Here is a 25000-nt window from a genome sequence, read left to right as displayed (position 1 = left end):
TCTCACATCACTTGAGGCCTACAACAAAATCAGTCACATTCCATTCGTTTCGAACCCGGGGCATAGCGAACCGATATATACGCAACAACACTTCACACACACACACACACACGGATTGGGCAATTTACGGTCATTTTTGAATCAACGATGGCCCCCCCGAGCACGTTGTCCGAATATCACTCCAATAAGGACAACGAGTTCCGCTCGGCATCGTTTTGATTCGATCTCTCAACAACAACTCCCGGTCGACTTGGTCGACTTGGACCCACGATGTCTCCCCCCGAGCATGTCGAGCCAACTGCACCACTATTGTATTGGACAACATGTTCCCCTCGGGCATCGATGGGTTAATCATGCACCACTATTATAAAACCCTTTGACGTTTTCCCCCAAGCACGTTGATCCAGTATTACGACGGATACGGTCAACGAAATCTTGGACATCAAAGAGGTTTTCGATTGAATTTCCCCATGTTTCACAACGTACTCTTAGCGGTATCCTACGATACGTCTCACTCTATTTGTGTGTGTGCGCGTTTACGTGCGTGCGATTTATGCGGTTCACCCCTTTACTTTCAGCGCCCTGCGGTCCCAACAAAGGTCCCGAGCACGCCATTATGCACAGTGTGGAAGCGTGTTTCCCCCACGACACTAGACGGGCTGCTCGCCATAGTGTTCTATTGTGGCACGCTCCACCCTGAAGTTTGGTTTGTTGTATATCAAGGAATTGATAGGCACTCAAGAATGTGTGCATCGGCCGGGTTTAATCGTCCGACGCGCAATATGCGTTCAACTTATCGGTGTTCATGTGTCCTGCAGTTCACATTGTGACGCGCATTTAGCTGCGGTCTTCATCGATCCATGAGCCGAGTGATCCCCTGCCTAGGGTTTTATAGTAAGGTTCCCAATGTAACACAATCCCGGTGGTACGTCCAAAGACTAACTTTCTGACTAAGTTGTCTTTATTACCCAATAGTCCCAGGCCTTGTGACTTGTGGCTCATGTCTACGCCCATGGCCACCATTCGCTAAGATAGTTTTGAAGTCACTTTGAAGGCCCAGGAACAACTCTCTTAGCACATCGGTTAACCTGGCGCCGCAGTCAACTCATGTGCTTGGATCGGATCGAGCTATTGAGTATTGGGCCTGCATACTCGCTCATCCGTATCCTTTGCGTACCGCCCCATGGCCCTTGTATGTCTGCACCACAGTTCCTGTTCGTTCCGTGCCTATGGCCGGATACGTATTGCACATCGGTATACCTGTCGCTACTCAGGCAACTCGTGTGCGTGGATTGGATCGAGAACATGGTGTGTGCCCCATGTTATAATTGATAGTCCATATCCACTTTATAGGTTAAAGTCATAAGTTGTGATTGCACAACCATTCTTCATAAGAGTTTAATCACTCTTCAACTAACTTTCGTTCTGGTGTCTTGGTATCAAATCGCGTAAGACACAAGATTCTACTGGCCAAATAGAATCTAGCACATTGGTTAACCTGGCGCCGCAGTCAACTCATGTGCTTGGATCGGATCGAGCTATTGAGTATTGGGCCTGCATACTCGCTCATCCGTATCCTTTGCGTACCGCCCCATGGCCCCGTCCTTAGAGTTAATGACTAGTAGGCTTAACTCTTTGTATGTCTGCACCACAGTTCCCGTTCGTTCCGTGCCGTGGCCGGATACGTATTGCACATCGGTATACCTGTCGCTACTCAGGCAACTCGTGTGCGTGGATTGGATCGAGCTCATGGGGTGTGTAGAGATTCCATGTTATAATTGCAAGTCCATATCCACTTTATAGGTTAAAGTCATAAGTTGTGATTGCACAACCATACTTCATAAGAGTTTAATAACTCTTCAACTAACTTTCGTTCTGGTGTCTTGGTATCAAATCGCATAAGACACAAGATTCTACTGGCCAAATAGAATCTAGCACATTGGTTAACCTGGCGCCGCAGTCAACTCATGTGCTTGGATCGGATCGAGCTATTGAGTATTGGGCCTGCATACTCGCTCATCCGTATCCTTTGCGTACCGCCCCATGGCCCCGTCCTTAGAGTTAATGACTAATAGGCTTAACTCTTTGTATGTCTGCACCACAGTTCCCGTTCGTTCCGTGCCGTGGCCGGATACGTATTGCACAACAGTAGATACCATCACCTGACGTATCTAACACACCACTATTGTAACTCGTCGTCGAAGGACCTTTCAAGTGCCTGATGGCCAGGGGAGCTCTTACACGGCACGGAGACACAGTGATGCTCGCCCATCACAGTGTACAACGATCGAGTTTGCTTAAGTGTCTGGGTACCTACACACCAGACACAATGCAATGGCCACGGATCCACACAAGGCACATCACATGCAGAAAGCTTCACCAGATTATGACACATACCACACTCTTGTAACTCGTCGTCGAAGGGGCGTTCAAAGTGCCTTACGGCTAGGGGAGATCTAGCACGGCACGGAGACACAGTGATGGTTGCCCATCAAAGTGTACAACGATCGAGTTTGCTTTCCGCGCAAGCGTTCTAAGTGTCTGGGTACCTACACACCAGACACAATGCAATGGCCACGGATCCACACAAGGCACATCACATGCAGAAAGCTTCACCAGATTCTGACACATACCACACTCTTGTAACTCGTCGTCGAAGGGGCGTTCAAAGTGCCTTACGGCTAGGGGGGATTCTAGCACGGCACGGAGACACAGTGATGGTCACCCATCAAAGTGTACAACGATCGAGTTTGCTTTCCGCGCAAGCGTTCTAAGTGTCTGGGTATCTAAGCACCAGACACAATGCAATGGCCACGGATCCACACAAGGCACATCACATGCAGAAAGCTTCACCAGATTCTGACACATACCACACACATGCAACTCGTCGTCGAAGGGGCGTTCAAGTGCCTTACGGCTAGGGGAGATCTAGCTCGGCACGGGGACACAGTGATGGTCACCCATCAAAGTGTACAACGAACGAGTTGGCTTTCAACAAATTCTGACACATAGCAAGCGAGCGACCGAGCTACACCGAAGGCAGCCCATGGTTGGTCACTCGCGGACGATCATCAGTAATGATCCTTCCGCAGGTTCACCTACGGAAACCTTGTTACGACTTTTACTTCCTCTAAATCATCAAGTTCGGTCAACTTCAGCCATGCCAGCTGCAGCTCACGAAGGAACCGCGGAAGGTAAGCCTCCAGAAACCTCACTAAATAATCCATCGGTAGTAGCGACGGGCGGTGTGTACAAAGGGCAGGGACGTAATCAGCACTAGCTAATGACTAGTGCTTACTAGAAATTCCAGGTTCATGGGGACCGTTGCAGTCCCCAATCCCGACTAGATGGGCATTTTAGTGATTTCCCGTTCCTCTCGGAATGGGGGCGCCTATTGGCGAGAACACGCTGCGACCCACATTGTAGCACGCGTGCAGCCCAGAACATCTAAGGGCATCACGGACCTGTTATCGCTCATTCTCAGCTTGCTAAACACAAGTTGTCCCGCTAAGCAGGGCAAACGTAGCCGACGACCGCCCGTGAAGGCGCCGCCCGGCTGTAACGTCAGGTGCGCCCGGAGGCGCACTGCTGACAGCGTTCTAGTTAGCATGTTTGAGTCACGTTCGTTATCGGAATTAACCAGACAAATCATTCCACGAACTAAGAACGGCCATGCACCACTACCCTTAAATTTGAGAAAGAGCTATCAATCTGTCTTACCTCGATAAGTTTGGACCTGGTAAATTTTCCCGTGTTGAGTCAAATTAAGCCGCAAGCTCCACTTCTTGTGGTGCCCTTCCGTCAATTCCTTTAAGTTTCAACTTTGCAACCATACTTCCCCCGGAACCCGATTTTGGTTTCCCGGAAGCGACTGAGAGCACCGAATAGGGGTAGCGTCTCCCAATTGCTAATTGGCATCGTTTACGGTTAGAACTAGGGCGGTATCTAATCGCCTTCGATCCTCTAACTTTCGTTCTTGATTAAAGAAAGCATCCATGGCAAACGCTTTCGCTTCAGTTGGTCCTACGACGGTCTACGAATTTCACCTCTCGCGCCGTAATACCAATGCCCCCAACTACTTCTGTTAATCATTACCTCTAGGTTTCTGACAAACCAACGAAATCGTATAAACCGAGGTCATATTCCATTATTCCATGCAAGATTATTCTCGGCCAACGCCAACCCCACGGGGGGGCCGGACGCTTTGTCTTAGCCTGCTTTGAGCACTCTAATTTGTTCAAGGTAAATGTGAGTATCTTGAGCACCATGAGGAGCCCGTGCCGGAGTTAACCGGTAGCACGGTACTCGTTCACAGAGTAACGCCCAAGTACACCATTGTGAGTCGCAGCCGTGAGCGCGCGCACGAACGGCCCCGGCGTGTAACCGGGCGCCCGTGGCGGTCACGTGTCTGGACGGGCAATCAACTTCGAACGTTTTAACCGCAACAACTTTAATATACGCTAGTGGAGCTGGAATTACCGCGGCTGCTGGCACCAGACTTGCCCTCCACTTGATCCTTGTTGAAGGATTTATACTCAACTCATTCCAATTATGGACCATCGTTAGAGAGGTCCATATTGTTATTTCTCGTCACTACCTCCCCGTACTGGGATTGGGTAATTTACGCGCCTGCTGCCTTCCTTGGATGTGGTAGCCATTTCTCAGGCTCCCTCTCCGGAATCGAACCCTGATTCCCCGTTACCCGTCGCAACCATGGTAGTCCTCTACACTACCATCAATAGTTGATAGGGCAGACATTTGAAAGATCTGTCGTCAGTCGACAAGCGACCATACGATCTGCGTCCTTATCCAGACTTCAACTCAAGCCGCCCGGAGGCGATTGGTTTAACTAATAAGTGCACCAGTTCAGCTACCCGCGAGGGCAACAGTCCCGGCATGTTGCATGTATTAGCTCTGGATTTTCCACAGTTATCCAAGTAACTAGTGGTAGGATGATCTTGTGAATTATAGCTGTTATACTGAGCCTTATGCGGTTTCACATTCATTTATGTTTGTACTTAGACATGCATGGCTTAACCTTTGAGACAAGCGTATATTACTGGTAGGATCAACCAGAATTCGTTCCACTACAGACACACACTCGCTTAGTGGGAAATAAATTTCCACACAACTCTCTCTCTCTAGAACCATATGGAATGGCTCTTTGGTGTTGGGTAAGGCACCAATTTGTTGGGGTGTAACGGTCACCACCAACTTTAAGTTTGTTAGGGCACAACGGAAACCACTAACTAAACTTTAGGAAACTAAATTTCCTCACACATTATCTCTCACCATATTAGCACTAGGTGCTATCCACGATTGTACAACGTTTCAACTCTTGAATCGACCGTAGGGCCGCGGAATTGCTTCCGGGCCCCTATTCTCGCTATTAATTGTTCATCTCTTTCAATACATCGAGTTCGTTCCATTGGGTAGTTCGCATGGCGAACGTTTTGATGCAGCCCCCTGGGGGACCACGGCACTTTACACCGGGTATGGTGTATGCGCAACCTACAGATAACAATAAACCCCTTATGCGTGTGTAAACCGATGTTGGGCTGCTCAACATCTTTCATGGTTACATCACTTGCACCAGAACCCACGGTGCCGATTTGGTAATATGTTGTACATTTACTCTCAAGATGTACGCTTCGGCCCCTTATTCAGGGGCTCAAGCTATTACCAGCAAGAACAATCCTCATCCAGACTTGAACTCGAAACACCCGCAGGCGAACGGTTTAACTAATAAGTGCACCAGTCTTGAATCCATGCGTCGGTGGAAACAATGCCGGCGTGTTGCATGTATTAGCTCTGAACTTAGCGAGTGATTGCCTTGCAGCTGTCATACTGAGCGTAGAGCGTGATTATCGCTCACTTGAACCATGTTGAATGGCTCTTTGGTGTAGGGTAAGGCACCAATTTGTTGGGGCGTAACGGTCACCACCAACTTAAGACTTGCTTATAGGTATTTCAACGTTTTCAACTCTTAAATCGACCGTGTTTCATTATCATCTCTTCTTCTTATTAAATGCATAGAGCTCGTTCCATTGGGTAGTTCGCGTGGCGAACGGTTTGATGCAGCCCCCCGGGGGGGACCACGGCACTTTACACCGGGCATGGTGTATGCGCAACCTACAGATCACCAATATATTTGTGATCGATAATGCACACTTCTTACACGACTGACCAGTCGACAGCGCTGCCTTCCTATTATGCGTGTGTAAACCGATGTTGGGCTGCTCAACATCTTTCACGGTTACATCACTTGCACCCGAACCCATGGTGCCGATTTGGTAATATGTTGTACATTAACTCTCAAAATGTACGCTTCGACCCCTTATTCAGGGGCTCAAGCTATTACCAGCAAGAACAATCCTCATCCAGACTTGAACTCGAGTCACCCGGAGGCGAACGGTTTAACTAATAAGTGCACCAGTCTTGAATCCATGCGTCGGTGGAAACAATGCCGGCATGTTGCATGTATTAGCTCTGAACATAGCGAGTGATTGCCTTGCAGCTGTCGAACTGAGCGTAGAATGTGATTATCGCTCACTTGAAAGGGTCAAGCCCTTTCGAGTCGTCCGGTTTTTACGCCAGACGACTCGGTTCACCATCTTTCGGGAAGGGACCGTCTCGGTCGCAAGCTGCTCCGGTCCCCAAACAACCTGCGACAAATGATAGGAAATGCCGACATCAATACGTGTTCAGTTTGGTTTATCGCTCATAGGTCTTTTTGACCATCGATCCCTGATTATAACTCTCAATTAAACAGTCAGGAGAGTAAGGCATGCCCATCGATATCTCATCGACAGGCGATACCGCAAGAACGGCCAACGACACATCAGGTGATCGATTATTGCTACGACTTTTGCTTAATCGTTTCCACTCCTTGGAGAAAGAAACCCCCGGGGACCGTCTCGGTCGCAAGCTGCTCCGGTCCCTAAACAACCTGCGACAAATGATAGGAAATGCCGACATCAATACGTGTTCAGTTTGGTTTATCGCTCATTGGTCTGTTTGACCATCGATCCCTGATTAAACTCTCAGTAATCCAGTCGGGAGAGTAAGGCATGCCCATCGATATCTCATCGACAGGCGATACCGCTTGAACGGCCAACGACACATCAGAGGATCGTATCTTGCTACAACTTTTGCTTAATCGTTTCTTCTCCTTGGAGAAAGAAACCCCCGGGGACCGTCTCGGCCGCAAGCTGCTCCGGTCCCTAAACAACCTGCGGCATCAAATGATAGGAAAAGCCGACATCAATACGTGTTCAGTTTGGTTTATCGCTCATTGGTCTGTTTGACCATCGATCCCTGATTAATACTCTCAATTAGAAGGTCGGTAGAGTAAGGCATGCCCATCGATATCTCATCGACAGGCGATACCGCATGAACGGCCAACGACACATCAGAGGATCGTATCTTGCTACAACTCTTGCTTAATAGTTTCCACTCCTTGGAGAAAGAAACCCCCGGGGACCGTCTCGGCCGCAAGTTGCTCCGGTCCCTAAACAACCTGCGGCATCAAATGATAGGAAAAGCCGACATCAATACGTGTTCAGTTTGGTTTATCGCTCATAGGTCTGTTTGACCATCGATCCTAGAATTCAACTTTCGAGTAAGGCATGCCCGTCGATATCTCATCGATAGGCGATACCGGTAGAACGGCCAACGACACACATCTAGGATCGCATTTACTCTTCCTTGGATGGATAACCAATACCCTAGGACCGTTTCATCGCGAGCTGCTCCGGTCCTCAAACAACTCGCGAACCACCGATAGGATGATATTAGGAATGGCCGACTTTCATCCTTTAACTCTCAGTTCTGCTTACCAAAACATAGGTACTTGGACCTTAAAGACCACTATATGTTCCCCGATCGGGGGCAATCGGAACGTCTATCCATCATCAACATCGTTTCACTCATTCCGAACCACCAAATTGGACAGACAGTACCATATTCACCAACCGATTGCTTCAACTTCGCAAACTGTATGGTAAGTTCTACTAATTTCACATCTTACCATCGACTAATAGTGCATAAATCCACTTGGAAATCACTTTTCCTTGGTCCTCGGACCTTCTACGACAACGTCCAACAAATATCCGAAGTCGTTTCCCAACTTAGACCAAGCATTTCGTATCTTTACTTCTAATCGATTTTTTCTCGCATAATTGACGATCAAAATCTAAAAACCACATTTTGAGCCAGAAGCAGTCGTCCGATCGTCCTGGGGGTAGTCTCAATCGATTTAGAAGGGTCCAATTCATAAAGATACATACTCAGTCAAAATCATGCTTCTGGCTCACCTACCCCCTATATAGTAAACGAAAGCGTACAGGCGTGGAAAACGTGCCATTTTTCTCCATCACGGACTTTTTTTTTCTCGTTGCACCGACTCTAGTAAAAAAGTGAAATTTTTTACTAGTTACCAACTTTTGCAAATTATCATCGGATATCACTTTTTATGGTCTATAGTAAGTTCTTATCACGTTTTAGTAGTTTTTGAAAAAAAAATTTTTTTGAACTTTTCAAAATTTTTCAAAACAAAGTTTTTGTAGGCGGTTTTGTGTATGGAGGGTTACTAGTCTCGGGGTCACTGTTTGACCAAAAAACCACTATATATCATTCGAAAGGTAATTTCAAGGGCTACAAAAAATTGTTCTACGGCACCCCCCTCCGACGTCTAGTATTCGAGTTATTGGCCAAAAACCATCACTTGAGCGATTTTTCGTTCAGGGTACCCGACTCTAGTAAAAAAGTGAAATTTTTCTCGATTGACCAAGTGTTGCAAATGACCATCGGATTTCACTTTTTATGGTCTATAGTGAGTTCTGATCACGATTTGGTACTTTTTGAAAAAATTTTTTTGACGCACTTTTCAAAATTTTGCAAAACCAAAACTTTTTAGGCGGTTTTGTGTATGGAGGGTTACTAGTCTCGGGGTCACTGTTTGACCAAAAAACCACTATATATCATTCGAAAGGTAATTTCAAGGGCTACAAAAAATTGTTCTACGGCACCCCCCTCCGACGTCTAGTATTCGAGTTATTGGCCAAAAACCGCAACTATAGCGGTTTTTCGTACAGGGTACCCGACTCTAGTAAAATGATGCGATTTTTACTAGTCTAGGAACTTTTTGGTCAAAAAATCAAGTATATGTCATTCGATAGATAATTTCAAGGGCTACCAAAAATTGTTCCACGACACCCCCCTGCGACGTCTAGTATTCGAGTTATTAGCCAAAAACCGCAACTTAAGCGGTTTTTCGTCCAGGGTACCCGACTCTAGTAAAATGATGCGATTTTTACTAGTCTAGGGAACTTTTTGGCCAAAAATCAAGTATATGTCATTCGATAGATAATTTCAAGGGCTACCAAAAATTGTTCCACGACACCCCCCTGCGACGTCTAGTATTCGAGTTATTAGCCAAAAACCGCAATTATAGCGGTTTTTCGTCCAGGGTACCCGACTCTAGTAAAATGATGCGATTTTTACTAGTCTAGGGAACTTTTTGGCCAAAAATCAAGTATATGTCATTCGATAGATAATTTCAAGGGCTACCAAAAATTGTTCCACGACACCCCCCTGCGACGTCTAGTATTCGAGTTATTAGCCAAAAACCGCAATTATAGCGGTTTTTCGTCCAGGGTACCCGACTCTAGTAAAATGATGCGATTTTTACTAGTCTAGGGAACTTTTTGGCCAAAAATCAAGTATATGTCATTCGATAGATAATTTCAAGGGCTACCAAAAATTGTTCCATGACACCCCCCTGCGACGTCTAGTATTCGAGTTATGGGCCAAAAACCATTCATACTTGAGCATTTTGCTCATTTTGCCTGTACGGGTACCGGGGACTAGTAAAATCAGGCCAATTTTACTAGAGTAGGGGTCCTTTTTGGTCAAAAAAACAACTTTTGCTCGTTCGATAGGGAATCGATAGGGCAACAAAAAATCGTTCTACGACCCCCCCTTCCGATGTCTAGTATTCGAGTTATGGGCCAAAAACAGTTTATAGCTAATTTTTCACTCGATTTTTCACCAAGTATCGCACATTACTCCGGTTCTATACATTGGATCGTCAATCTTTAAGATTTTATGGGTAGTTCCAACTGTTTGCTACATTTCATCCATACATCACCAACCGATTCAATGTCTGTGCTAGAAGTTATTAGAGGAATAAAAAAATTTACCCTTGGCTTTGGACCGTACAATTTTACCCATTTTTGGCCCATATTTGCCCCATAGCTCCGCCGGTATCCAAGATATGGCCACATTTTCTTCTGGCCATGGGTAGATGGCACTTGTGGCTAGATTTCTTCCATGCACCACTAATCGCTACCATGTCTGTGGCCGGAGCTATTCACGAAAGCGCCTCGCGCACTTGGTCGGATTTTTGGTCCAACTTGCACCATTTTTGGCCCATATTTGCCCCATAGCTCCGCCGGTATCCAAGATAGCGCCACACTTTCTTCTGGCCATGGGTAGATGGCACTTGTGGCTAGATTTCTTCCATGCACCACTAATCGCTACCATGTCTGTGGCCGGAGCTATTCGACGAACAACCATCGCATTTACCTAGGTACTTTTTCGGATTTTTGGTCCAACTTGCACCATTTTTGGCCCATATTTGCCCCATAGCTCCGCCGGTATCCAAGATAGCGCCACACTTTCTTCTGGCCATGGGTAGATGGCACTTGTGGCTAGATTTCTTCCATGCACCACTAATCGCTACCATGTCTGTGGCCGGAGCTATTCGACGAACAACCATCGCATTTACCTAGGTACTTTTTCGGATTTTTGGTCCAACTTGCACCATTTTTGGCCCGTATTTGCCCCATAGCTCCGCCGGTATCCAAGATATGGCCACACTTTCTTCTGGCCATGGGTAGATGGCACTTGTGGCTAAATTTCTTCCATGCACCACTAATCGCTACCATGTCTGTGGCCGGAGCTATTCACGAAAGCGCCTCGCGCACTTGGTCGGATTTTTGGTCCAACTTCACCATTTTTGGCCCATATTTGCACCATAGCTCCGCCGGTATCCAAGATATGGCCACACTTTCTTCTGGCCATGGGTAGATGGCACTTGTGGCTAGATTTCTTCCATGCACCACTAATCGCTACCATGTCTGTGGCCGGAGCTATTCGACGAACAACCATCGCATTTACCTAGGTACTTTTTCGGATTTTTGGTCCAACTTGCACCATTTTTGGCCCATATTTGCCCCATAGCTCCGCCGGTATCCAAGATAGCGCCACACTTTCTTCTGGCCATGGGTAGATGGCACTTGTGGCTAGATTTCTTCCATGCACCACTAATCGCTACCATGTCTGTGGCCGGAGCTATTCGACGAACAACCATCGCATTTACCTAGGTACTTTTTCGGATTTTTGGTCCAACTTGCACCATTTTTGGCCCGTATTTGCCCCATAGCTCCGCCGGTATCCAAGATATGGCCACACTTTCTTCTGGCCATGGGTAGATGGCACTTGTGGCTAGATTTCTTCCATGCACCACTAATCGCTACCATGTCTGTGGCCGGAGCTATTCGACGAACAACCATCGCATTCACCTTCTCGTTGCACTTCTTCGGGAATTTGGTGCAACCAAGTTTTCACTATAACTTGGTCATTTTCCGTCCATCGGACATGCGGTTTTGGGTGTCGATACTTGACACCGCACGCTACAATATGTTCCTCCACGACCATGTGGTCCGATGCTTCCAACAGGAGCTATTCGAGGATTACCGATTTTTCACCATTAAAAATGCTCAATTTTGCACCAACTTTTGCCTATAACTCAGGCTGTATCGATCGGATCTTCAATCTTGAAAAAGTTTTGGATAGGTGGCACCAAATGCTACATTTCGTTCTTCCACGTCAACTTTGTCCGATGTCTAGCAAAAAAGTTATTCGCGAACCAAGTCCAGAACCCATGCAATGGCTGCCCTCATTGCATACATCACGGCGGTTAACTCTCGTTACTCTATACCGTGGACTTGGTACTTTTTCAGGCATTCGTTGCTACTTCTCGGTTCATGATATTCGTTTACGGTCTTCACTAGGGCATTTGGTGCTCCTTATCGGTTCATGATATTCGTTTACGGTCTTCACTAGGGCATTTGGTGCTCCTTATCGGTTCATGATATTCGTTTACGGTCTTCACTAGGGCATTTGGTGCTCCTTCTCGGTTCATGATATTCGTTTACGGTCTTCACTAGGGCATTTGGTACTGGGCTTCCCACTTTCTACTGATCGATCCATACTCACTTGCGTGCACCTAGCCTAGGAAGGTTTCCTTGGGCTTCCCATCTTTCTACTGATCGATCCATACTCACTTGCGTGCACCTAGCCTAGGAAGGTTTCCTATGGCTTCCCATCTTTCTACTGATCGATCCATACTCACTTGCGTGCACCTAGCCTAGGAAGGTTTCCTTGGGCTTCCCATCTTTCTACTGATCGATCCATACTCACTTGCGTGCACCTAGCCTAGGAAGGTTTCCTATGGCTTCCCATCTTTCTACTGATCGATCCATACTCACTTGCGTGCACCTAGCCTAGGAAGGTTTCCTTGGGCTTCCCATCTTTCTACTGATCGATCCATACTCACTTGCGTGCACCTAGCCTAGGAAGGTTTCCTTGGGCTTCCCATCTTTCTACTGATCGATCCATACTCACTTGCGTGCACCTAGCCTAGGAAGGTTTCCTATGGCTTCCCATCTTTCTACTGATCGATCCATACTCACTTGCGTGCACCTAGCCTAGGAAGGTTTCCTATGGCTTCCCATCTTTCTACTGATCGATCCATACTCACTTGCGTGCACCTAGCCTAGGAAGGTTTCCTTGGGCTTCCCATCTTTCTACTGATCGATCCATACTCACTTGCGTGCACCTAGCCTAGGAAGGTTTCCTATGGCTTCCCATCTTTCTACTGATCGATCCATACTCACTTGCGTGCACCTAGCCTAGGAAGGTTTCCTATGGCTTCCCATCTTTCTACTGATCGATCCATACTCACTTGCGTGCACCTAGCCTAGGAAGGTTTCCTATGGCTTCCCATCTTTCTACTGATCGATCCATACTCACTTGCGTGCACCTAGCCTAGGAAGGTTTCCTTGGGCTTCCCATCTTTCTACTGATCGATCCATACTCACTTGCGTGCACCTAGCCTAGGAAGGTTTCCTATGGCTTCCCATCTTTCTACTGATCGATCCATACTCACTTGCGTGCACCTAGCCTAGGAAGGTTTCCTTGGGCTTCCCATCTTTCTACTGATCGATCCATACTCACTTGCGTGCACCTAGCCTAGGAAGGTTTCCTATGGCTTCCCATCTTTCTACTGATCGATCCATACTCACTTGCGTGCACCTAGCCTAGGAAGGTTTCCTTGGGCTTCCCATCTTTCTACTGATCGATCCATACTCACTTGCGTGCACCTAGCCTAGGAAGGTTTCCTTGGGCTTCCCATCTTTCTACTGATCGATCCATACTCACTTGCGTGCACCTAGCCTAGGAAGGTTTCCTATGGCTTCCCATCTTTCTACTGATCGATCCATACTCACTTGCGTGCACCTAGCCTAGGAAGGTTTCCTATGGCTTCCCATCTTTCTACTGATCGATCCATACTCACTTGCGTGCACCTAGCCTAGGAAGGTTTCCTTGGGCTTCCCATCTTTCTACTGATCGATCCATACTCACTTGCGTGCACCTAGCCTAGGAAGGTTTCCTATGGCTTCCCATCTTTCTACTGATCGATCCATACTCACTTGCGTGCACCTAGCCTAGGAAGGTTTCCTATGGCTTCCCATCTTTCTACTGATCGATCCATACTCACTTGCGTGCACCTAGCCTAGGAAGGTTTCCTATGGCTTCCCATCTTTCTACTGATCGATCCATACTCACTTGCGTGCACCTAGCCTAGGAAGGTTTCCTATGGCTTCCCATCTTTCTACTGATCGATCCATACTCACTTGCGTGCACCTAGCCTAGGAAGGTTTCCTATGGCTTCCCATCTTTCTACTGATCGATCCATACTCACTTGCGTGCACCTAGCCTAGGAAGGTTTCCTATGGCTTCCCATCTTTCTACTGATCGATCCATACTCACTTGCGTGCACCTAGCCTAGGAAGGTTTCCTATGGCTTCCCATCTTTCTACTGATCGATCCATACTCACTTGCGTGCACCTAGCCTAGGAAGGTTTCCTATGGCTTCCCATCTTTCTACTGATCGATCCATACTCACTTGCGTGCACCTAGCCTAGGAAGGTTTCCTATGGCTTCCCATCTTTCTACTGATCGATCCATACTCACTTGCGTGCACCTAGCCTAGGAAGGTTTCCTTGGGCTTCCCATCTTTCTACTGATCGATCCATACTCACTTGCGTGCACCTAGCCTAGGAAGGTTTCCTATGGCTTCCCATCTTTCTACTGATCGATCCATACTCACTTGCGTGCACCTAGCCTAGGAAGGTTTCCAATGGCTTCCCATCTTTCTACTGATCGATCCATACTCACTTGCGTGCACCTAGCCTAGGAAGGTTTCCTTGGGCTTCCCATCTTTCTACTGATCGATCCATACTCACTTGCGTGCACCTAGCCTAGGAAGGTTTCCTATGGCTTCCCATCTTTCTACTGATCGATCCATACTCACTTGCGTGCACCTAGCCTAGGAAGGTTTCCTATGGCTTCCCATCTTTCTACTGATCGATCCATACTCACTTGCGTGCACCTAGCCTAGGAAGGTTTCCTATGGCTTCCCATCTTTCTACTGATCGATCCATACTCACTTGCGTGCACCTAGCCTAGGAAGGTTTCCTATGGCTTCCCATCTTTCTACTGATCGATCCATACTCACTTGCGTGCACCTAGCCTAGGAAGGTTTCCTATGGCTTCCCATCTTTCTACTGATCGATCCATACTCACTTGCGTGCACCTAGCCTAGGAAGGTTTCCTATGGCTTCCCATCTTTCTACTGATCGATCCATACTCACTTGCGTGCACCTAGCCTAGGAAGGTTTCCTATGGCTTCCCATCTTTCTACTGATCGATCCATACTCACTTGCGTGCACCTAGCCTAGGAAGGTTTCCTATGGCTTCCCATCTTTCTACTGATCGATCCATACTCACTTGCGTGCACCTAGCCTAGGAAGGTTTCCTATGGCTTCCCATCTTTCTACTGATCGATCCATACTCACTTGCGTGCACCTAGCCTAGGAAGGTTTCCCTTTGGTACCGACTTCCATCTACGCACTCGATATAACCTAGGTACTTGGTACCGATGATGGTTAACACTCAAGCATTTCTTGCATCCTGCGTGCAAGGTACCAATTTTCACTTCTTAGGTACGTTTATGGGCCCGCATTTATCCAATATCGCTCCGATGGCCTTTCGCATTATTTCATCCGATAGCCCTTGCCAAAAGCTACCAAAAGTTCCTCCACGGCCATGTGCTCCGACGCTTAGTTTAGGAAATATTCGAAAAAATTCATCTTAGGAAAAATTTTCTTATTGGAAAATCACCTTAAATCGATGGCCATTTTTTGGGCAAAAACTTTAACGTCTTCCCGACTTTGCGGGAATTGCGAATTTTAGGCACCCAGAGAAAATCTTTTACTTTAAGGGGGCGGCCGCGAAGTTGCCCAAAGTCTCGGACACAAAAATTCTCAAGTTCCCCACTCTAGTAAAGCGCCCTATGAGTATCTCCTGGCCCGCGAGCTCTGCGAGCGGGCCAGCTTCGGCGATTTTTGCCTTTTCGCCTAGGCGGTTCTTCTACGAAATTGGTCCACAGCTTTTGCTCAGAAAGCTAGCATTTGTTGCAACAGTTAGGTACTTGGTACCACATTTTGGTATCCATTTGGGCATTTGTGGCAACTACTCGGTACTTTGGCCCACATTTCGCTCTACTCGGGCTTCTATGGTGGTACTTGTCGGTACTTTTGGCCAACTTAGGCCAATTGGGTGCAACTTGTGGGTACTCTGTGGGTACTTTAGGGCATATTGTGTCTTTCGGGTGAACCTTCGCGATACTTCATGGGTAATGATGGCCACCTTAGGAACATTCAGTGCAACCTTTGGGCCTAAGGAAATTTGTCCAACTCTTTGGACTTAGAAAATTTTCTGGACTTAGAAAATTTTCTGGACTTGTAAAAATTTTCAAATGTTCAATTTGGCCCACACTTCGCTCTACTCGGGCCTCTATGGTGCTACTTGGCGGTACTTTTGGCCAACTTAGGCCAATTGGGTGCTCTTTGTGGATTCTCTATCGGTACTTTTGGCCAACTTAGGCCAATGGGGTGCTATATGTGGGTGCTCTATCGGTACTTTTGGCCATGTTAGGCCCATTCGGTGCTATATGTGGGTGCTCTATCGGTACTTTTGGCCATGTTAGGCCCACTCGGTGCTATTTGTGGGTACTCTATCGGTACTTTTGGCCATGTTAGGCCCACTCGGTGCTATTTGTGGGTACTCTATCGGTACTTTTGGCCAACTTAGGCCAACTCAGTGCTTCTTGTGGGTACTCTATCGGTACTTTTGGCCAACTTAGGCCAACGCGGTGCTATTTGTGGGTACTCTATCGGTACTTTTGGCCAACTTAGGCCCATGGGGTGCTCTTTGTGGGTACTCTATCGGTACTTTTGGCCATCTTAGGCCCATTCGGTGCTATTTGTGGGTACTCTATCGGTACTTTTGGCCAACTTAGGCCAATTGGGTGCTCTTTGTGGGTACTCTATCGGTACTTTTGGCCATGTTAGGCCCACTCGGTGCTATTTGTGGGTACTCTATCGGTACTTTTGGCCAACATAGGCCAATTGGGTGCTACTTGTGGGTGCTCTATCGGTACTTTTGGCCAACTTAGGCCAACTGGGTGCTATTTGTGGGTACTCTATCGGTACTTTTGGCCAACTTAGGCCAACTCAGTGCTTCTTGTGGGTACTCTATCGGTACTTTTGGCCAACTTAGGCCAACTCAGTGCTACTTGTGGGTACTCTATCGGTACTTTTGGCCAACTTAGGCCAACGCGGTGCTATTTGTGGGTACTCTATCGGTACTTTGGGACATATTATGTCCTTCGGGTGAACCTTCTCGATACCTCATGGGTACTTGTGGCCAACTTAGGAAAATTCAGTGCAACCTATGGGCCTTTGGAAATTGTTCCAACACTTTGGACTTAGAAAATTTTCTGGACTTAGAAAATTTTTTGGACTTAGAAAAATTTTCAACTTCTGTATCTTCTTCATCATGTTCCATTTTGTGGGACTTAGAAAATTTTCTGGACTTAGAAAATTTTTTGGACTTAGGTAATTTTTCAACACTTGTAAAATTTTTGTTCCTTCTTTGAAGAAGAATACTTTCCACTATTAGCTTCTTTCTCTTTTTCTTCTTAGTTGTCTTCTTATTTTCGGTCCGAGAGCGCCGACACTTGTAAAATTATCTAAGTCCGAAGACTTTTGGAATGAACCAAAAGTCAACGAACACAATACATCAACCCTATCAACATCAAGTGGCAACCCGAAGGAAGCGCAGCGGCCAGCCCATGTACAACGCGAAGTTGTAGCATGCAACCAACCAACCGCTAACCTCCAACGGCACTCAATGTATTCGTTACACATGGGCGCACCTGCACCACACTGTCGTGACCATCCAACGAGCCGTCGGTTCGGTCGTGTGTTACAAGCACCCCATCACATAGGCATAGAGTCACCACACAGTGTTCTTCAACACTCTCGTCACATGGTGCAAGTCACGGTACGCACCACCAATGTGCACTGGTTGGCCAATTCCAGCACACACGGGGCGCGCACGCGCAAGCACTAACCACCAAGCATGGGTCGCCTGAGAGGATCGATGCGAACGCATCTCTACAACTTGAAGCTCCCAGCCTGTAGTCCCGTCGTTTGCGGGCGGTCGTAGGTGTCGAAACTAGTGATATCCACAGTCGGCAAGCTCGTCCACCGGTGTTCCCAACATGTATGGTACTAACACGTGCAGCGCGAACCCGCCCTTTGCGGCCTAGTAGTAAGCGGGGATGAGACGCCAGTGTGCCAATGGACAGCACGGACGGTTCTCGGAGGGTTGTTAGGCCCGCTAGCTTACGACCACCTAATGGGTATAAGAAGCGCTATCAGCTCGGATTGGATACGACCTTAGAGGCGTTCAGGCATAATCCAGCGGACGTAGCGTCATACCATAGTCCGTTCGAACTAGTATTGAGCCAGTGGTCCGTACCTGTGGTTCCTCTCGTACTGCACAGGAATTCCGTTAAGATAGCGACAAACAATGCACACCAGTAGGGTAAAACTAACCTGTCTCACGACGGTCTAAACCCAGCTCACGTTCCCTTGAAAGGGTGAACAATCCTACGCTTGGTAAATTTTGCTTTACAATGATAGGAAGAGCCGACATCGAAGGATCAAAAAGCCACGTCGCTATGAACGCTTGGCGGCCACAAGCCAGTTATCCCTGTGTGGTGTGGTGAGCTGTCATCCAGTGTAAACAGACGTGTGAAATGCGCTCCGTATAAACAGTGTATTTTTTCGTGCAAAAGTGTCGATATTTTGCCTGAAAATCGTCATAAACGATCAAGAACATCGTTTTCTACGTGAAGTAGTGAAAACCGGATGAAAATCGGACAAAAATTGACCGAAAAAAGTGAATGAAAATTCCCCATACATTTTGTATGGGAAGTGTTTAATGTAAATAAAACGGCCAAAGTGATCGATCGGAACGCGGTTTTCGCAGGAATCGCAAGATTCTCACCCGTTCTTGTCATTTCATACAAGAAACGGTGGATGCCGATCGTTTTACGGCTAAAAAAAGTGTGTGCAAAATCTTTGATGATTACAACAACAACAACAACAACAACAGTGGTGTCAAAAAATTTTTTGCGCAAAAATCATCGAATTTCGGGCAAAAAAGTGTTAGATGAGGTGTAAACAGTGCCCAAAAGACGATTAAACGTGAAAACCGGACCAAAATCGGACGCCTGAGTGCTGAAAAAAGCCATTCAGGAGTTGGCAAAAGGGTGCTCCAGCTGTGTTTTGGTTTTTGTTTTGTTAATAATTTGGTGAATGTCGAGCTGATCTGGCCGGAAAGTGTTGCAAAATAAGCGGGACTAGTGCTTTTACCGAAATAACATCGAAAACCGGGCGCAAATCGGTTTGAAAATAGTGAAAAAAGTGCAAAACCGGAGGTGGCAAAAGTGCGCAACATCTTGAACACCACCCCCCACAGTGACTTTCCGTTTTTTCACAAAAACGTTAATAACTTTGCCAATTCTCAACCGATTTGAATAATTCTTGCACCAGTGGTCTTGTTTTGACAAAATCTACCTGATTCAAGTGTTAAAACATCAAAATGTGAGAAAAAATATGCATGACATTTCGAGTGACAGCTCAGTGACAGGGGACTACCCGACCAGCATTTTTATCGACGGCCCGGCTAACAAAATTTGGAATTTTTAAAAATTTTTCAAAATTTGCGCGGAAAATTCGGGAAAGTGTCGTGAAAATTCGGGGATATTTTCCCAAGAATTTTGGTACCTTCCGCGCCCCGATCCGACCACGCGTTAGCCCAGTGTAAAAACCAGCAGCAAAGTGGGACTACCCGACCAGCATTTTTTCGACGGCCCGGGTAACAAAATTTTGAATTTTTCAAAATTTTTCAAAATTTGCGCGGAAAATTCGGGAAAGTGTCGGGAAAATTCGGGGATATTTTCCCAAGAATTTTGGTACCTTCCGCGCCCTGATCCGACCACGCGTTAGCCCAGTGTAAAAACCAGCAGCAAAGTGGGACTACCCGACCAGCATTTTTTCGACGGCCCGGGTAACAAAATTTTGAATTTTTCAAAATTTTTCAAAATTTGCGCGGAAAATTCGGGAAAGTGTCGTGAAAATTCGGGGATATTTTCCCAAGAATTTTGGTACCTTCCGCGCCCCGATCCGATTACGCGTTCGCCCAGATTAGTGTAAAAACCAGCAGCAAACCGGTATAAACTGGCATAAAAGTTCGGAAAATTCGAATTCGCCATTAGTCGTCCCAGCCATGTCGTCGGGGCTGGGAGACGACGCCCACCTCCCGGCGACACGCGTTCTACGCCCTCGGACGAGAGCGTCGTCCGTCGTAGCATCCCAGGAGGAACGGATGACACGTAAGTCGATAGAATCGTCTGGGGAATGTTCGCAGGGGGAGGAGAACATGTATATTTCCAGCGACGACGAGGAGTGTATGGACGACTTGAACACGACAGTCGTCCCCAGGGTGCTCGTGGAGAAGCTTCAGCCGCCCAGGGACGAGCAGGAGCCTGCTACGTCGGACACAGTAGCGGCACTGCTGCGGCAACTGAAGAGCCGCGACGAGCAGGTGGCAGGCATGCAGGCGAACCTCGACCGCCTGACTTCACAAATTGCACAGCTCATAGGGGAGCTATCCAGCACGCGCAAGGAGCTGGAGCTGTACCGACAGGGTACGCAGACGGTCGTGTCGATGCAGTCGATGGAAGGCAGTAGTGCTCGTGGCTACTACGCTGCCATCGCCGACGAGCAGCGCACGTATGCCGAAGTGGTGGGCAGCAGCTCGGGGGTACGCCAGCGGCGCAAGCGTGGCAAGCGCGGAGGAAACGCGCGGCCAGCGCAGCAGCAGCAGCAGCAGCAACCACGACAGCAGCAGCAGCCACGTCAGCAGCAGCCCCGGCAACAATGGCCTGCATTGCAGCGGCAGCAGCAGCCGCGTCAGCAGCAGCAGCCACGACAACAACAGTGGCAGCAGCAGCAGCAGCAACAGCAGCAGCAGCGGCAACAGCAGCAACACCGTGAGAAGCAGCAGCAGCAGCGGCAGCCACAGCAGCAGCCACAGCAGCAGCAGCAGCGGCAGCCACATCAGCAGCCGCAGCAGCAGCAGCACCGGCAGCCGCAGAAGCAGCAGCAGCGACAGCCACAGCAGCAGCAACGTGGTCCGGTGCGACGCAGAGTGCGCCCGGATACAATTGAAGTCGCACCAGCTGAAGGTGTAACCTGGACGCAGGTATACCTGAAGCTGCGAACGGCTCCAGAGCTGGAGGAGGTTCGCAAGGACATCGGGATGGGCCGACGCACGGCGCAGGGTCGTCTACGCGTCCCCATTAAGCGGACCGCCGACAGCGAAGCGCTCGCTGCTAAGATACAAGGAGTCCTTGGCAAGACGGGAGTGGCGCGAGTGCTCACCGAGATGGGAGAAGTCCTTATCACCCATGTCGACTCGCTGGCCACAGTCGACGATGTGAAGGAAGCGATCAAGGCTAAACTCGGAGTGGAACCGGGCATCACTTTTGCCGACGTTTGGGAGCTGAGCGATGGCACGAAACGCGCTCGTGTCCGCCTCCCGTTGGCAAAAGCGCAAAACCTACACGAGACGAAATTGCCACTCTGCCAGTTCATCAGCGTGGCACATGAAGTTCCCCGACGTCCTGTTAGCCAGCGCCGCTGCCTACGCTGTTTCGAAGTAGGACACATCGTGCGGGACTGCCACAACGAGCAGGACTATCGAGGCAAGTGCTTCCGCTGTGGCAACGATGGCCATCTGGCGAAGGCTTGCTCTTTGGAGGCTAAGTGCCTCAAATGTGGTGGCCCACACAGCATCGGCCACGCTAGTTGTGGCCAGCAGCGGTCACCGTGTGTGTAAAGCAGCAGCTGAACGTGTTGCAGGCGAACCTGGGCGGTGGACGCACTGCCCAGGATTTCGTCCTTCAGTCCGCTCGGACGGAGCGGATCGACGTGTTGATGCTCTCCGAGGTGTATCGGCCTCCGGAGAACAACGGAACGTGGTCAGTGGACTCGTCAGGGGTTGTAGCCGTGGTGGCTACTGGAGCACATCCCATCCAGCGTGTGTGGCGCAGCCCAACGCCTGGATTGGCGGCTGCTCAGATTGGCGGCATAGTGTTCGTCAGCTGCTATGCTCCCCCCCGCCTCACCATCGACGAGTTCGAGCATTTTCTGGAGGCTCTGGAGCTGGAGACGCTCCCTCACACTCACATCGTCGTAGCGGGCGACTTTAACGCCTGGCACGAGGAGTGGGGAAGTGAGCGCAACACCAGGCGAGGTGAGGAGCTGCTGTCCACCATCCAGCAGCTCGGGCTGAGGATACTCAACCGAGGTACAACCCCAACGTTTGTCGGGAACGGCGTTGCCACTCCCAGTGTCGTCGATGTGTCATTCGCAAGCGAATCTATCGCTCGACCCGACACCTGGACAGTGGCCCCTGACTCGTTGGCGCGGTTCTACACGGCATCCGACCACCGGTATCTTCTCTACACCGTCGGGCCGTCCTCCTCGCCTCAGCACCAGACTGAGCAGCAAAACCAACACCAACACCAGCGACATCAGCAGCGGAATCATCGGCAGCAGCAGCAGCAGCAGCATCATCGGCAACAGCAGCAGCAGCAGCATCGAAACCAGCGACGGAGTCCTCATCCCATCTCCCATCACCAGGGCAGGAGGTGGAAGGCCTCACAGTTCTCGGCCGAGGCGTTCCAGGCTGCACTGCGTGCAGCGGGCTTCGAGGAGCGTGCGGTCAGCCAGGAGGGAATGGTAGAAGCCATGCTCGAGGCTTGCGACGAAACGATGGCGCGGGTCACCACGTCGCACCGTGACCCCCATCGAGCCCTTTTCTGGTGGACACCGGAGCTCACGCGCCTTCGCGAGGAGTGTGCAGCCGCACGTGACCGGATGGTTGCCACGGTCGACCTGCAAGAGCGCAGCCTTGCAGCAGCGCACCACCGAACTGCGAGGCGGACGATGGAGAAGGCGATTCGAGCCAGCAAACGGGCAGAGTTTGACGAGCTTATTCGTCTTGCGGAGAGCAATGAGTTCGGGGCAGGTTACCGTGCTGTCATGTCTCGGCTTCGTGGCAGCTATGTGCCACCGGAGACTGACAAAGAGGAACTGCTGCGCATTTCCGGTGACCTGTTCCCGACTCATCCACCTGTCGTCTGGCCGGAAGCGGAGGACATCGAGGACACCGAGGACGGGCAGTCGCTGACGCCTGTCACCGCGAACGAGCTGCTGGACATCGTGGGATGCATGGCCAACCGGAAGGCACCGGGTCTGGACGGGATCCCCAATGCAGCCGTGAAGACAGCGATCAGGGAGTACCCGGAGGTTTTTCGCCGCCTATACCAGGACTGCCTGGATCGTGGCACGTTTCCTGCGCCGTGGAAGCGGCAGCGCTTGGTGCTGCTGCCCAAGCCAGGCAAACCTCCCGGGGAAAGCTCCTCGTACCGGCCGTTGTGCATGCTCGACGCACTCGGCAAGGTGCTGGAGCGCCTGATCCTGTCCCGGCTCAACGTCCATCTTGAGGATCCCGACGCTCCACGGCTATCGGAGCACCAGTACGGCTTCAGGAAGGGGCGATCCACCATCAGTGCGATCCAGCGTGTTGTCGAGGCTGGAAGGACGGCCATGTCCTTTCGCCGGACGAACCAGCGAGACAACCGATGCCTGATGGTGGTCGCGTTGGACGTCCGCAACGCGTTCAACACCGCGTCCTGGCAGTCCATCGCCAATGCGTTGCGGGAAAAAGGCGTCCCATCCGCACTAAGAAGAATGCTGAGGAGCTACTTCGAGGACCGGCGGTTGACCATCGTGACCAGCGAGGGCCCTGTTGAGCAGCCCATCAGCGCGGGGGTTCCACAGGGGTCCATCCTGGGCCCCACTCTGTGGAACGTGCTGTACGACGGGGTCCTGGGAGTGCCACTGCCACAAGGGACTGAGTTAATCGGCTATGCCGATGACTTGGTTCTGCTCGTCCCGGCGGTGACTCCCGAAGCAGCGGCCGCGACGGCGGAAGCAGCGATCGCGACCATCAGCAGCTGGATGTCCCGTCACCGTCTCGCCCTGGCGCCGGAGAAGACGGAGATGACGGTGATTTCAAGCCTGAAGCGGCCTCCGGCAGTCAGCGTCGTCGTCGAGGGAGTAGCGGTTCCTGCATCCAGATCCATCCGGTATCTGGGCGTGTGGCTGCAGGACCATTTGTCATGGCTCCCACACGTTGAGAAGGCAGCGGCGAAGGCGGAGAAGGTCGCCCAGGCGGTGATACGGCTTCTGCCGAATCATAGCGGCCCGAAATCGTCGCGAGCCCGCCTACTGGCGGCTGTAGCGGACTCCATTCTTCGCTACGGAGCCTCAGTATGGTCGGAAGGCTTGGAAAGGCGACAATGCCGCCGGCTTGTCTGCCGAGTACAGCGTAAGACGGCGATTCGGGTTTGCAGAGCGTTCCGGACGGTGCGTGGCGAAACGGCAGTGCTGTTGGCCGGGCTGATCCCGATCTGCCGGCTCATTGAAGAGGACAGCCGGGTGTACCATCAGCTACATCAGCAAGGCCGGGAGGGGACCAGCGAACAGGTTCGAGCCAGCGAACGCGAGCGGACCTACGCGATCTGGCAGGCGGAGTGGGACGCGGACGCCGACAGCAGCGAGGCCAGCCGGTACACGCGCTGGTCACACCGCGTGGTGCCGGACGTCAAAGCCTGGCAGTCACGGAAGCACGGAGACGTGACTTTCCAGCTGGCACAGGTGTTGTCCGGTCACGGATTTTTCCGAGACTACCTGTGCAGCAAGGGCTTCACGTCATCCCCGGACTGTCAGCGCTGCCCCGGAGTGCCCGAGACGGCCGAGCATGCAGTGTTCCACTGCCCACGGTTTGCTGCGGTGCGCGAGGAGCTGTTGAGCGGGCCGGATCCAGTGACTCCCGACAACATCCTCGACTGTCTCCTGGAGGGTCCCGATCGTTGGAGCCGGGTGTGCGAGGCTGCACAACGCATCACGAACGAACTCCAGGACGATTGGAACGCCGAGCGGGAGATGCTGGCCGCGCAGGATGGTGCGCCGTCCCAGCGGGATGATTCGGTGGCAATAGCCCGCAATCAACGGCGAAATGCTGCTCGCCGAGCAGCAACTGCAGCGCGACGTGAAGCGGCACGAGGTGGGCGGCCGCCATCACCACCTCCTTCACCAACGAC

General features: G+C 50.0%; 1 non-coding gene and 1 pseudogene across 1 annotated transcript; both read right to left on the bottom strand.

The window, feature by feature from the left end:
* The window catches only part of LOC125773077 (large subunit ribosomal RNA), a 4913-nt pseudogene extending 4893 nt beyond the window's left edge, over positions 1-20 (bottom strand).
* A 711-nt stretch (positions 21-731) lies between these two features.
* Positions 732-889, bottom strand: LOC125773082 (5.8S ribosomal RNA). The gene has a single exon (XR_007419886.1). It is a non-coding gene; the product is annotated as a 5.8S ribosomal RNA (ribosomal RNA).
* Between the last annotated feature and the right edge of the window lie 24111 nt (positions 890-25000).

This window comes from Anopheles funestus, assembly GCF_943734845.2.
Source record: "Anopheles funestus chromosome X unlocalized genomic scaffold, idAnoFuneDA-416_04 X_unloc_21, whole genome shotgun sequence".
NCBI lineage: Eukaryota > Metazoa > Arthropoda > Insecta > Diptera > Culicidae > Anopheles > Anopheles funestus.
Note: the sequence above shows the minus strand (reverse complement) of the source record. Positions and strands in the feature narration are given on the sequence as shown.